We start from the raw sequence: 14,223 nt of genomic DNA on the forward strand, positions 1-14,223 counted from the left end.
AGGAGGCTAGCTTTACTGTCTCTTCCAGGTCTAGGGCACCCTTCTCGAGTAGGCGCTGTCTCACGTAGTTGGACCTGACTCCAGCTACATAGGTGTCCCGGACGGTGAGGTCCATATATTGAGTGGCCGCAACGGTCGCGTAGGTACTCCTCCAGCGATTCCCCGGGGCATTGGCGGCGAGTAGTGAGGAGATGCCGCGCATACATCTCGTTCACTGGCCTTACGTACAGGCGCTTCAGCATCGCGAGAGCATCTGTGAACATCGAGTTGTACAGAGATTCGATGGCTCACCCGGGCGTGGAGGAGGCTTAGCTTCTGATCGTCAGAGACGGAAGGCGAGGAGGCAGCGAGGTAGGCCTCGAAACAGCGGAGCCAGTGCAAAAAAAATCCCTTTCACCTCCGCGGCTTGTGGGTCGTGTTCCAGTCGGTCAGGTTTGAGGGCTGATTCCATAGTGGTGTTGTAGTCGATTAAATTGATGCGACCATCAATTCACGCGAAACAAGAAGTAGAAGTAAACTGTGGCTTTAATCAACTAGAACAGTGCCTGCCTGTGACTGCTCTGCTACTGAGAGCTGCTGACAGGGCGACTGCTCTTTATACCTCCCCTCAATGGGTGGAGCCAGGGGCGGAGCCCACAAAGGCACCAACATGATACATTACAGGTAATACCTTACAATGGATGTAGGGAAGTTGTTTCCATTAGCAGGGGAGACTAGGACCCGGGGGCACAGCCTTAGAATAAAAGGGAGTCACTTTAGAACAGAGATGAGGAGAAATTTCTTCAGCCAGAGTATGGTGGGTCTGTGGAATTCATTGCCACAGAGGGCGGTGGGGGCCGGGACGTTGAGTGTCTTTAAGACAGAAGTTGATAAATTCTTGATTTCTCGAGGAATTAATGGCTATGGAGAGAGAGCGGGTAAATGGAGTTGAATGGTGGAGTGGACTCGATGGGCCGAATGGCCTTACTTCCGCTCCTATGTCTTATGGTCTTATGGTCTTATGGTCCATAGGTGGAGCCCTCATCGGCAACAGCATGATACAGTTACATACATGGTGAATGGTTAATGCAATATGTTCACCACACCCGGATTGATGAGGGTATACTTTGGGGTTGAATATGATTCTCTGCTCTGATGGCCCACAGTGCCTCATGGGTTCCCCATTTTGAGCTACTAGATCTGTTTTGAATCAATGCAACTCAATGGAGAGATTATTAAGTGTGAAAGCTGGCCTTCTTCTGCACAAGAGGATTTAAGGGGATGGTGGCGTAGTGGAAACATTCCTGGATTGGCAATCCAGAGGCCTAGGCAAATACTTTAGGAACACAATTTTAAATTCTACCGTCACAGAATCACAGAACTTTGCAGTGCAGAAGGAGGCCACTCAGTCCTCGAGTCTGCACTGGTTCTCAGACAGCATTCAAACTGGTCCCACACCTCTACCTTATCCTTATAACCTTGCATATTCTCCCTTTTCAGATAGCAATCGAATTCCCTTTTGAATACCTCAATCAAAGCTGCCTCCACCAACCTCTCAAGAAGTTCATTCCAGACTCCAACTATATCATTCCTTTTGCCAATTATTTTGAATTTGTGCCCTCTCTTACTTGAGGTGCTCTTGGGTGGAAATTTTCTCAATATTGACCTTGTCCATACCTTGCCCAGGATCTTGAATACCTCTATCAAGTTTCCTTTCAGTCTTGTTTTCCTCAAAGGAAAACAGTCCTTCTCCAATCTCTCCTCATAGTTACAGTTCTTTATCCCTGGAATCAATTTTGTCAACTCCTCTGCACTCTACCCAATGCCTTTGCATCCTTCCCCAAGTATCTGGTTGCAGTACTGCAGATGAAGCCTAACTATTGTCTTATAGAAGTTCAACATGACCTCCTTATTCTTGGGGGCTGATTTAGCACAGTGGGCTAAACAGGGTTCAATTCCGGCACCAGCCTCCCCAAACAGGTGCCGGAATGTGGCGACGAGGGGATTTTCACAGTAACTTAATTGAAGCCTACTTGTGACAATAAGCTATTATTATTATTGTACTTAATGTCCCTATACTTTATTAACTGCTCAACCTGCCCTGCCATCTTCAAATACTTATGCACATGTACACTGAGGTCCCTATGTTCCTGCATCTCCTTTAGTATTTCTCCCTTTATTTTATTCTTCTCTCCATATTCTTCCTGCCAAAATGAACCACAATCACCTCACACCTTTCTGAATTGGATTTTTAAATATATATGTTTATTAAGAATACTTTCATAATAATCAGAACAAACTGAAACAAATAGAAAAATACAATTGAAGAGAAAATTTAAAAAAAGGAAAAAACACACACTGCACCTTATTAACTTAAATACAAGAACTAACCTAAACCTCCTAACAGCTGACGGTGACTAACTCCTTAAAAAAAGAAATGAATGGCTGGCATCTTAGGTTGAACCTCTCCACCGATCCCTGGATGGTCAACTTGCCTTTTTCCAAATGCAGAAATGACATTAGGTCACCCAGCCAAGCAGAGGCACTGGACAGAGTGGGATACGCCAACCAAGCAAAGTTTGCCTCCGGACTATCAACAAGGCAAAGGAAAGGACAACCAACTTCACCCCAGACTGTATCACCAGCGAATGTGACACCCCGATACGGCCACCAGCAGACACGGATCCAAATCTAAACGGAGTATCTCCGACATGGCGTTAAAGAAAGAAGCCCAGAAGCCTATCAGCTTGGGACAGGACCAGAACATATGCGTATGGTTTGCTGGCCCATGAGAACAGTGCTCACACTTATCCTCAACCCAGGGAAGAACCCACTCATCCTCACCCTGGTCACATGCGTCCTGTACAAAACCTTAAACAGAATCAGACTCAGATGAGCACATGAAGATTGGAGTTGACCCTGTGAAGGGCCTCACTCCACACCTCACCATTAAGAATGAGACCCAATTCACCCTCCCATTTTGCCCTCACACCACTCAACGGAGCAGAATCCATTGAAAGAATGTGACCAGATATGTCTGAAATAGGCCTAGCCAGAGACTGAATCTTCTTCATCAGGGAAGAGGGTAGGGCCAATGGAGAGGACAGAAAGGCTTTACGTGAAAAATTGTGAATTTGGAAATACTTAAAAAGACTGGAATTGGGCAACTGGAATTTCTCCTTATCTGGTCTGGCCTACATGTGACTCCAGACACATAGCAATGCAGCTGACTCTTAACTGCCGTCTGGAATCGCCCAGCAAACTTCTTAGTTGTACCAAACCACTACTGAAAAGTCAAAAAGGAATAAAACTGGACGGAACACCCAGCATCGATCTAGGCACTAGAAACGACAATGGCACACATGGCTCAGGTGACAAGCAGAGTCCTCCTGACTCACTTCTGTGGACTTATGCCAAACTTGGGAGAACCGTCCGACAGATTAGTCAAGCAATAGCCTGTGACACTCCTGTATCATGCCTTCCAGCCAAAATCCAAGATATCTCCATCACCATGCCTTAGTGTGTCTTGTCAGAGTGCAGAAGAGGTTTACGAGGATGCTACCAGGACTTGATGGTCTGAGTTATAAGGAGAGGCTGGATAGGCTGGGACCTTTTCCCCTGGAGCGTAGGAGGCTTAAGGGTGATCTTATAGAGGTCTATAAAATAATAAGGAGCATAGATAAGTCGACATCTTTTCCCAAAGATAGATGAGTCTAGAACTAGATGCCATAGGTTTAATAAAAATAATAATCGCTTATTGTCACAAGTAGGTTTCAATGAAGTTACTGTGAAAAGCCCCTAGGTGAGAGGGGAGAGATACAAAAGAGATCAGAGGGGAAATTTCTTCACACAGAGGGTGGTGAGCATCTGGAATGGGCTGCCAGAGGCAGTGGTAGAGGCAGGTATGATTTTGTCTTTTAAAAAGCAGTTAGACAGTTACATGGGAAGGGTGGGTATAGAGGGATATGGGCCAAATGTGGGCAAGTGGGACTGGTTTAGCGATAGAAACTGGGCGGCATTGACAAGCTGGGCCGAAGGGCCTGTTTCCATGCTGTAAACATCGATGACTCTATCTATATATGACTGTCCCACTGGCTGGTGGCAGCACAGTGGTATACCTTTGGGAGGGAGTGGCCCTGGAAATCCTCAACATTGACTCCAGGTCCCATGAAGATCAAACATGGGCAACAAACCTCCAACTGATTACCACCCCCCCACCTCCGCTGATGAATTAGTACTCTTCAAAATCGAACACCACTTGGAAGGTGCACTGAGGGTAGTAAGGGCAGAGAATGTATTCTAGGTGGGGGATGTTAATGCCTATCTCCAAGAGTGGTTCAGTACTCACTACTGATTGAGCTAACTAAGTCCTGAAGGACATATCTGCCAGACTGGTCCTGTGGCAGGTGTTGGGGGAAAAAAGCTGCTTAGAATCATAAAATGTCTACAGTGCAGAAGGAGGCCATTCAGCCCATCGAGTCTGCATCGACCCTTGGAAAGAGTACATTCCCTAGGCACGCACCCTGACCCTATCCCCATAACCCAGTTACCCCACCTGGACACTAAGGGGCAATTTAGCAAGGCCAATCCACCTAACCTGTACTTCTTTGGACTGTGGGAAGAAACCAGGGCATCCGGAGGAAATCCACGCAGACACAGGGAGAAGGTGCAAATTCCACACAACAGTCAGCCGAGGCCAGAATTGAACCTGGGTTCCTGGCGTTGTGAGAGAGCAGTCCCAACCACTGTGCCACCGTGCCGCCCCTACTTGATCTTGTCCTCACCACTCTATGTATCACACATACATTTGTCGATGACACTATACATGGGAGTAACTACCATACAGTTCCACCTTCCCACCTATTGTGCTATGTGTTAAATGGGATGGATTCAGAACAGGTCTAGCAGCTCAAAACTGGGTATCCATGAGGCACTGTGGGCCATCAGCAGTAGCAGTGGAATTTTATTCAAGCACAATTTGTAAGCTCATGGCCTGGCATATCTCTCACTCTACCATTATCAGCAAGCCAAGGAATCAACCCTGGTGTGTAGGAGGTCATGCCAGGAGCAGCACCAGGCATATCTAAAAATGAGGCGCCAACTTGATGAAGCTACAATGCAGGTCTACATGCATGCAAACCAATGGAAGCAGCATGCTACAGACACAGCTAAGCAATCCCACAACAGATCAGATCAAAGCCTTTTAGATCTGCCACATCTGGTCGTGAATTATGGTGAACGTTTAAGCAACCAACTGGAGGTGGAAGCTTCACAAATATCCCCATCCTCAATAATGGGCTTGGGTAGGGTGCACTTTCCAAGAGCCGGTGCAGACTCGATGGGCTGAATGGCCTCCTTCTGCACTGTAAATTCTATGATTCTATGATGTGGGAAGCCGGCACACCAGTGCAAAGACAAAGCTGAAGCCTTTGCAACAATCTTCAATCAGAAGTGCTGAGTGGATGATCCATCTCAGCTTCCTCCTGGAATCTCAGGCATCACATATATCAGTCTTCAGCTAATTTGATTCACTCCACTTGATATTAGGAAACAGTTAAAGGCACTGGATGCAGTAAATGCAACGAGCCCTGACAACATTCCAGCAGGAGTACTGAGGACTTGGGCACAAGAAGAGGCAGAGCTACAGATACAACACTGGCATCTATCCAACAGTGTGGAAGATTGCCAAGGTTTGTCCTGTCCACAAAAAGCAGGACAAATAGAACATGGCCAATATACGGCCCATCAATCTACCCTTGATCATTAGCAAAGTGATGGAAGGTGTTGTGAGAGAGCTATCAAAAAGTTCTTACACAGTAATAACCTACTCGTTGATGCTCAGTTTGGATTCCAGCAGGTCCACTCAGCTCCTGGCCTCATTAGAGCCTGGTCCAAACATCGGCAAAAGAGCCGCACTCAAGAATAGAGTTGAGAGTTAGTGCCCTTCATAAAATGGCAACATTTGATTTGAGTGTTGCATCAAGGATTCCTAGTAAAATCGATGTTAATGGTATTCAGGGGGAAAACTCTCCACTGGTTGGAATAATACCTAGCAAAAAGGAAGATGGTTGTGGTTGTTGGAGGCCAATCATCTCAGCCCCAGGGGCAGCACTACATGAGTTCCTCAGGGTAGCGTCCCAGATTCCACCATCAACTACTGATTTCAAATAACCTTCCCTCCATCAAAAGATCAGATGTAGGGTTGCTTGCTGCTGATTGAAAAGTTCAGTTCCATTCGCAACTCTCAGATACTGAGGTCACCTGTGTCCATATGCAGCAAGACCTGGACAATATTCAAACTTGGGTTTGTAAGTGACAAGTAACATTGGTGCCACACAAGTGACAGGAAATGACCACCTACAATAAGAGAAAATCTAATCCTATTCTCTTGACATTCATCAGTATTACCATTACTGAATTCCCCACTATCAACATCCTGAGGGGTTATCATTAACCGGAAACTGAACTGGACTAGTCATGTAAATACTGTGACTCCAAGAGCAGATCAGAGGTTAGGAATCCTGCAATGAGTAACTCACCTACTGATTTCCCAAAGCCATCCACTGTCTACAGCGCACAAGACAGGAGTGTGATGGAATACTCTCCACTCACCTGGATGAGTGCAGCTCCATCAACACTCCAGAAGCTCAACACCATCCAGGACAAAACAGCCTGCTTGATTGGTAGCCCATCCACAAAAAATCCCTCCCTCCTTCATCAACACACAGTGGCAGTCATGTGCACCATCCACAAGATACTTTGCAGCAACTCACCAAGGCTCCTCAGGCAGCACCTTCCAATCCACTATTGCTTCTATTTAGAAGGCAAAGGAGATAGACACATGGGAACATCACCACCTGGAAGTTTCCTTTCAAGCCACTCACCATCCTGACTTCAAAATATATCACTTTTTCTTCATTGTCGCTGGGTCAAAATCCTGGAACTCCCTCTCTAATAGCACTGTGGGTATGCCTACATCGCACGTTTCAAGAAGGCAACTCACCATCTTCTTCTCAAAGGCAATTAGGGATCATCAACAAATGCCAGCAAGTCTTATGTTCCGTCACAGAATAAAAAGATCAAGGACTGTGTGGAGCTCACGCCAACTAATAGTGCCATGGAAATATGCACCTGTGACAGGTGGGTTGATGAGGACTAGGTAAAGTAGATTCTCCCTCATGTCAGTTCTCTCACTATCTACCATGGGTCCAGTCTGGCAAATCTATCCTTCAGGATTTAGCCAGCTTGGCCATTGTGCTGCTACTGAGTGAACCTTGATGATGGATATTAAAGTCCCCACCCTGTTACCCTTAGTGCTTCTTCCAAGTGGCATTCGACATGGAAGAGTACTGATTCATCAACTGTGAGAGGGTGGTTGATGCTAAAAGTCAAGACTTGGACTTCCCTTTAGATCTTTAAGAATACAGTTTTCAAGTTACCCATGAAACAAATCCTCACTCTTATCATAGAGTCTTGCAGGCAGAGGAGGCCACTTGGACCATTGTGCTCATGCTAGCTTTTTGAAAGAACTATCCCATTGATGTCACTTTGCTACTTCCCATTGCCTTGCCTTGTCGCAGGACTGAAAATTTGCCCTCACTTACACATTTGGAAACTATGTGGGATATCTGTCAGAATTTTCTAACTATTATGAAACATGGAAAATACTACACTGAAAGACAGTTACACCAAGGCTACAATTAATACATATGTTCACAACTAAGTTAATTAGATAGAAAAAGGAAGAACACAAGTTAATGACGGTGTTAGGGATGTCAGCTCAGCTCTCAGAAGAGGCTAAGGTACTGGATCAGACACACAACTTTTTAAAGTTTTAAGGCAGTGCAGAAAGATTGATTTGTTCCAGGAGTGATATCATAAGAAATAGGGCTTGGTAATTTCTGGAACAAGATTTATTAAAACAGTACTTAAACATTTAAACTTCAACGTTAACAATAACAGATTACATGTAGTTCCTTATCTTTAACACACAAGTTCCCATTAAACAGCACTTTAAATAAACATGCAGTTCTCATTCCACTTACTCAAGTAGGCATAGGCGATACTTGCATTGATGAAACAATTTCTCTTCTGTCAGGGAAGTTGTTTCGTAACCATTTTTCAAAGCCTGCCTCGGTGGCAAATTCTTGGTCACTTTCCAAAGCCTTCTCCTTCTCCAATTCAAAAACAGGATTCTCTCTCTCTCTCTCTCTCTCTTTCTGATCTCCACCCAGCCCCTCAAACAAAGGTTCTCTACTGGGGTTTCCAGACTTGAATCCATCATCGTTATCTTTGCTGTTTGATTTCCCACTCCTGTTTATACAAAAGAGCAGAGCCATGCTATTGATATGCAAATAACCTCCCATTGATGGACAAAAAGGCCATCAGACTCTGTAATGGGCCATTCACTGGTCAGACCGGAGTGCCCTGAAGGACAATAGATCTGGGGCATCCCCACTAAGTTTAAGTCTGAATGGGACAATGTAATATCCCTCTCACGCCGTGCTAGCAGATTTTCCCTCAGTCTGCTAACCCCTAAATTGCTTGCCAGTTCTTCGATCACATTTCTGGACACAAGTTCCTAATCTCTCCCTCTCGTAACAAAGAACAAAGAACAAAGAAATGTACAGCACAGGAACAGGCCCTTCGGCCCTCCAAGCCCGTGCCGACCATACTGCCCGACTAAACTACAATCTTCTACACTTCCTGGGTCCGTATCCTTCTATTCCCATCCTATTCATATATTTGTCAAGATGCCCCTTAAATGTCCCTATCGTCCCTGCTTCCACTACCTCCTCCGGTAGCGAGTTCCAGGCACCCACTACCCTCTGCGTAAAAAACTTGCCTCGTACATCTACTCTAAACCTTGCCCCTCTCACCTTAAACCTATGCCCCCTAGTAATTGACCCCTCTACCCTGGGGAAAAGCCTCTGACTATCCACTCTGTCTATGCCCCTCATAAGTTTGTATACCTCTATCAGGTCGCCCCTCAACCTCCTTCGTTCCAGTGAGAACAAACCGAGTTTATTCAACCGCTCCTCATAGCTAATGCCCTCCATACCAGGCAACATTCTGGTAAATCTCTTCTGCACCCTCTCTAAAGCCTCCACATCCTTCTGATAGTGTGGCGACCAGAATTGAACACTATACTCCAAGTGTGGCCTAACTAAGGTTCTAACTAGTTCTTAGTTCTAACTAAGGTAACAATGGTACAAATTGTTTAAAACAACAAGGAATAACTCAATGCTTAAAGATTTTAAATATTTTTTCTTTATCCGTTTGTGAGATGTGGATGCTGCTGGCAAAGTCAAGCATTTTCTGCCCATCCCTTATTGCCCTTGAACGGACAGTGGTGAACAGCCTTCTTGAACTGTCATCATATGTGTGGGGTAGGTACACCCACAGTGTTGTTGGAAAGGAAGTTGCAGGATTTTGTCCCAGGAACAGTGAAGGAATGACATTATAGTTCAAGTCAGGATGGTGCATGGCTTGGAGGGGAATTTGCACGTGGTGGTGTTCCCATGCATCTGCTGCCCTTGTCCTTCTAGGCAGTAGAGGTCATGGTTATGGAAGGTGGAGAAGAAATATTGGCAAGTTGCTGCAGTGCATTTTGTAGATAATGCACATTCTAGGTAATTGAGTAGATGGTGCACACTGCTTGCACTCTGTGCTGGATTGAATGTTTAAGGTGGTGCATGGGAGTCACGCGGGGCTACTTTGTCTTGGATAGTTTTGATCTTCTTGGGTGTTGTTGGAGCTGCACTCATCAAAGTATTCCAAACTGCTGACTTGTGCCATGTAGATGGTGGACAGGCTTTGGGGAGACGGGAGCTGAGTAGCCATCACAGAATTCCCAGCCTCGGACCTGCTCCTGTAGCCACAATATTTATGCAGCTCATTCAGTTAAGTTTTTGGCCAATGGTGACCCTAGGATGTGGCTGGTCAGGGTTCCAGTGATGGTAATTCCATTGAATGTCAAAGGGAGGTGGTTAGAATTCATTTTGTGGAGTTGGCCATTGCCTTACACTTGTGTGATGCAAAAGTTACTTGCTACTTATCAACCATGAATGTTGTCCAGGTCTTACTGCTTGAAAATATGGACAGCTTCAATATTTGAGTAGTCGCATGTAGTACGGAACACTGCGATCCTCAATGAAGATCACCACTTTTGACTTTATGACCAAGGGAAAGTCACTGATGAAGCAGCAGAGGTGGTTGGACCCAGGCCTATGGTTCAAGTTGGATAGTGTCAGCTTGTGAACATGTAGTATGCCAACGGAATGTTCCCTACCTGAACAGGTGAGCTTGGGGCTCCTTGGATACTAGGCCCCATTCAAATTAGGCAACACTGCAGACACCTGCTGCATATCCTCAGGCAGGTTTTCTGTAAAGTGGCTGTATGTTTAGGGCCAGTGGGTCATTGGCAGTGGTCCTGAGGTAGATTTTGGCAATTGAGAGGGAGAGTGTGATCAGGGGAGAGAAGGGATGATTAGCAGGGAGACGATTTCGAGGGAGGAGTAATCAAGAGGGGTGAAATGACTGAGTGGAAAGGGGACAATTGATAGTGAGGGGGTGGTTGCGAGGGAGGAATGGGAGTTATGAGGGGGTGATTGAGAGGGAGGGATTGCTGGTCAGGAGAGGGCGATTGAGACGGAGGGACTGGTGGTCATGAGGGGGTGATTGGGGGCTGGCAGGAGTCTTGCAGACTGCAGGAGAGCAGATGGAGAATTCCTGCCCCATATTTATTCAGTCTACTTTTTGGCAACTTGCCGAGCCCCTACATAACATCACCAATGAACACCAAATCTGGCTCCAATGGACCAGTATTGGCTTTGTTCTTTTCCTTAGACTGCAGCCTTTTCTTTGGAAAGGCTATGGATAGTTTGACTCAGAGCGTGCTGATGTCAGACATCTTGTGCTGTGATCCATGAGTTAGATTTTTTCCTGCACTCCTATGCTCAAAATCCTTTTGTCCCATGTAGGACGTGTGAGCTGATAGCAGCATGGTGAGCGTAACAGGGAGCATCTGTGAACTTGCTGAACAAAAGGCTCAACAGTACTCCTCCGTAACCAATGTGATTTAAATAATGATGAAACAATAGGGATGATCGAGGACGGTGAATTCAAGTCTAATTGGGCATAAAAAGAAATAATGCAAATATCCCTATTTCTGACCTTATGATGGAAGGAAGGTCAGTGATGAAGTAGCTGAAAATAGTTGGGCCTAGGACACTATCCTGACGAGCTCCAGCAGTGATGTCCTGGAGCTGAGATAATTGACCTCCAACCACCACAACCATCTTCCTTTGTGCCAGGTATGACTCCAACCAGTGTAGAGTTTTCCCCAAAATTCCCATTGACTCCATTATAGCCAGGGCTCCTTGATGCCATACTCGGTCAAATGCTGCCTTGATGTCAATGACAGTCACTCTCACCTCACCTTCGGCATTCAGCTCTTCTATCCATGTTTGAACCAAGGCTGTAATGAAGTCAGGAGCTAAGTGACCCTGGCGGAACCCAAACTGAGTGTCCATGAGAAGGTTATTGCTGATTAAGTGCCGCTTGATGGCACTGTTGATGATTCCTTCCATCACTTTTCTAATGATGGAGGGTACACTGATAAACAGTAATTGGCTGGCTTGGATTTTTCCTTCTTGTGTACAGGACACACCTGGGCAATTTTCAACATTGCTGGATTGATGCAAGTGTTGTAGCTGTACTGGAACAGATTGTACACAGTTTCTTAACTTTAACACAATAAGTCCCATTAAACAACACTTGACATTAAATACAGCTCTCGTTCCACTTGCACATCCAGGCAAAGGCAGCACTTTCATTTAGGAAGCATTTTTTCATCTGTTAGGACATCTTTTTCAGAATCCTTTTTCAAAGTTTTCGCCCTGTGTGACAGTTTCCATGGCTTGTTCCATGGCTACTTACATCTTTAAGCTAGCAGGCTTCATGACCTGACTGGCTGCTCTCCACATCCTTCTGCTTCCAGATTTCCTAATCTGACTCCTTGGCTGCTTCTGTCTTTGTTCCCAAAAGGATTTCTCTCTCTCTCTCTCGAACCTGCGCCCATCCCTTCAAACAAAGCTCCTGCCCTAAGGTGGTCAAACTTGAAGCTATCCTCGTTATTTCGCTGATAGCTCATCCCGTTTACACAAACGGCCAGAGCTATGCCATTCATATGCAACTCGCTTCCGTTGATAGGCCATTAGGTCATCAGACTCTGTTAATGGGATAATGGCCGGTCATGCAGGAATGTCCTGAAAGACAATGGGTCTTTGGTGAATTACATTATGCATTCCCTGACGAGTTTAAGTCTGAAAGGGAGCATATGGTTCAGCCAGGTATGGGCCTAACCCTTTGAGTTTGGTGTATCAGTATTTTCCTTCAATCTGTTTAAACCTTCAAATTGTCTGCTTCAATTTTGGTCCCCATTTCTGAAACCAAGTTTCTAATATCTCCCTATCATGATAAATACCACCACCTGGAAGTTCCTTCCAAGCCATTCACCATCCTAACTTGGAAATATATTGCCGTTTCTTCACAGCCGCTGGGTCAACATCCTGGAACTCCTTCCCTAATAGCACATGGGTGTACCTACACCACATGGGCTGCAGCAGTTAAAGAAGGCAGCTCTCCACCAACCACTCAAGGGAAATTAGGGATGGACAACAAATGCTGGCCTTGCCAGCGAAGCCCACATCTCGTAAAAATAAATTAAAAAAATATATTCTCACCAAGGCCTGGTACAGCGGCAGTGAGACATCCTTGATTCCGTACCCTTGTTTCCGTACTCAAATCCTCTTGCAATGAAGGCCAACATACCAGTTGCCTTCCTAACTGCTTGCTTTCAGTGAGGGTGTACAAGGGCACCCAGGTCTTTTTGTATATCAACATTTCCCAATCTGTCGCCATTGAATTAATACTCTGCCATTCTGATTTTTTCTACCAAAGTGAATAACTTCACTTATTCAAGTTATACTGCATCTCCCATGTATTTTCCCACTCACTCAACTTGTCTAAATCACCTTGAAGCTTTTTAGCGTCCTCCTCCCCTCTCACCTTCCTATCAAGTTTTGTGCCATCAGCAAACTTGGCAATATTATATTTGGTTGCCTCATGCAAATCATTGAAGTATATTGCTGGGCACAAACACTAATCCCTGTGGTACCCCACTAATCACTGTCTTCCACTCCAAAAAATATTGAGTTATTCCTATTCACGTGTGGGTTAACAGATTGACAATCTGTGGTGAACAAATCCTGGAGTGGGATTTGAACCTAGAGCTTCCGGCTTGGAGTTGAGGACGCTATCCGCTGAGCGATAAGAACTCCAAAAACAATGGAGGAGCAGAAATACAAGTCCAAGTCAGGATGGTGTATGACTTTACAGGGAATATACCTGACCTATCAAACTTTTTAATCACCAGAAACCAATTTGATTAGATTGCCCCTTGTGTGTAGACCCCAATATAGTCTAAAGCCATGCATAATTTTCTTTCCATCACATGGTTGACAAGGAGTCTCCCCCGCTTTAACCACCTGCCATTGTTGTGTGTTGGAACGATTTACAGGTTTAATACTCAACCCGTGTGGCCACATTATGAACACACCTTCCTTGACCATCCGGTCCGAGGATGGGATTAGAACTTGGAGCTTGTGGCTCAGAGGCAGAGATGCTACCGACCGCACCACCAATCACTTTTTGTAGAGATTCTGCGACCCTCCAAGCTTGACATTTTAGGGCTGTCAGTCCTCCATGATTAGGCTGGAGTCTTCAGGAATTGAACATTAATCTCCAGGACACTCCTGCGTGTGACCCCGGAGGAACAAAATCATCAAGGAATTAGAAAAGTTTGTTTTTTAAAGTTACTTTTGTTTGAACACTTTTCTTTACCAGATGTAAAAATATTGAAAATGTAGGATGACTTATTTTTCCCACATTTGTCCTTAAAATTAGTGCTGGGGTGTTCAGGGGGTGATGTTAAGAAGTTCTACTTCCCTCAAAGGGTAGCGAAAATCTGGAGCTCTCTGCTCCAAAAAGCTGTTGAGGCGAAATGGACTGATAAAGAATTTTGTCAGGTTAGGCATTAAATGATCTGGCACCAAAGGTACTTCAACATAGTTCAGACATGAGGGAATGGCTTCACTGACGTGAATGGTCTACTCCTCTTCTTACGAAAATTCAAATTATTGCCTTCTGATTGGACCGATTCCTCGAGTATTTTTGCTATTT

This window comes from Scyliorhinus torazame, chromosome 12 (genome assembly GCF_047496885.1).
Source record: "Scyliorhinus torazame isolate Kashiwa2021f chromosome 12, sScyTor2.1, whole genome shotgun sequence".
Taxonomy (NCBI): Eukaryota; Metazoa; Chordata; class Chondrichthyes; order Carcharhiniformes; family Scyliorhinidae; genus Scyliorhinus; species Scyliorhinus torazame.